The following is a 1,888-nucleotide window of genomic DNA, read 5'->3' on the forward strand; positions in this document are numbered from 1 at the left end:
CATTTTTTAGCCTTTCTACATCATAAGCTTCAGAGTGTGTCTCTATTAATGAGGCGAATAAAATTTATTCCAAAATCATTTTGAGCAAGTAACATTTGCCAGAAAGAGTGCAATGTGTTTCTGATGTTAGGGATGTTGCAGTGAACCAAACAAATATGGTCCCTGTAGTTGTGAAACTTCATTTAGTAGAGTAGACATTAAATACATAATGGCATAAGTAAACCGCAATTGTAACAATTCATGTAAAGGAAATACACGTGATATTGTGAAGATACAAAACTATGTGACCATCTTCTAGTCTCTGTTGCTGACCTGCGCCTGGTTTCCTGCAGCTCTCCCGACTGTCCTTCTCCTTGGCCCCATGAAGCCGATGAACCTCAGCAAGAGGTCTGGACCCTTGAACCTACAGAAAGTGGACGAGTGGCCAAAGCACTCTTTACTGGGTGGAGATCGAGGAGCTGGGCAAAGTGCTGATGCCTACCCATGTTAAGAACCAACCCACCACTATTGCATGAGATGGCCTTGACACAGGTAAATTCTACACTTTGGTCTTGACAGATCTGGATGCTACCAGTAGGAAGGGTTCCAAATATAGGGAATGGCACCATTTTTTGGTGGTCAACATGAAGGACAACAACATTAGCTGTGGCACAGTCCTTTCCAATTATGTGGCTTCTGGGTCTCTCAAGGGCACGGGTCTTCACCTCTACTTCTGGCTGGTTTACGAGCAGAATAGTCCACTAAAATGTGACATTCTCAGTAACCAATCTAGAGATCACAGTGGCAAATTCATTCTCAGTAACCAATCTAGAGATCACAGTGGCAAATTCAACGTGGCATACTTTCTCAAAGAGTACAAGCTCGGGTCCCCAGTGGCCGGCACATGTAACCAGGCAGAGTGAGATGACTGCATGCCAAACACTGTGAGCAACTATCTGGGAAGAAGAGGAAAGCCAGGAGACAGAAATCACCCTAGAGGTCCCAAGCAATGTTCTCAAATTCAGTGCTGCATGTAGATTTCTCCCCTTCCCAGTTCCCATTCTTGCAGGTGAGACATAAGCATATAGTGGTTTAGGGTGACTTTTACTTCTGCCTATCCTTGATAATAGTACAGGGTCACATCTTGGTTTATATTGATCAAAACTGAACTCCATTTTAGGGGATATTCCACTAATGTAATGGAGTCATCAGATTGTTAATATAGGAATAGCAACCTAGAATTCATTTTTTATTTTTTTAATGCCAGTTTATTTATTTTTTCATATTATATATACATAATTTTTTAAACATTATATTTTTTTATTTTTCCCTTTCCTCCTCCCCCTTTTCTAGTCTATTGTCCATGTCCACGAGTCTTTGTTTGTCCTGTTCATTCGTTACTTTTAGGTTTATATCCCACATATGTGATATCATGTGATTTTCAACCTTTTCTGTCCCGCTTATTTCGCTTAGTATGATTATTTCAAGGTCCATCCATGTTGTTGTAAATGGCTATATTTCATTTCTTCTTTGGCTGAGTAATATTCCATTTAATAACAAGGAGATATTTGAGGTTTCAAGGACAATGACCATACCACCTGAAGGTGGCTTGAGCTAAGTTCCAAAGACTTAACACATTTGGGTGCAAGTTAAGAAGCAAATAAAATGATTTTACCATAGAAGAAAAAATAAGTGCAATGTTCCTTACAAATAAATTCTCATCTCAAGTTCCACTTTTTCTTTTAACAAGATTTTCAAGTATATTGTGTTCTATTGTAAGTAATGATCTAAAGAGTAAAAAAAAATTAAATGTATTTCTAGCCAAAAGATACATACATATATATCTTTTTCATAAAAATATGTTTTATTTGGCTTTCCAAAGAAATTGTTTTTTTAAAGAGTTTAACAT

The 1,888-nt window shown here is 37.9% G+C and overlaps 1 pseudogene; it reads left to right on the plus strand.

Moving 5' to 3' along the window:
• Window positions 1–361: 361 nt before the first annotated feature.
• LOC102897534 lies at window positions 362–976 on the plus strand (annotated as a pseudogene).
• The last annotated feature ends 912 nt before the right edge of the window (window positions 977–1,888 follow it).

The sequence above is a fragment of the Pteropus alecto genome, unplaced genomic scaffold, assembly GCF_000325575.1.
Source record: "Pteropus alecto unplaced genomic scaffold, ASM32557v1 scaffold16, whole genome shotgun sequence".
In the NCBI taxonomy this organism is placed as follows: Eukaryota; Metazoa; Chordata; class Mammalia; order Chiroptera; family Pteropodidae; genus Pteropus; species Pteropus alecto.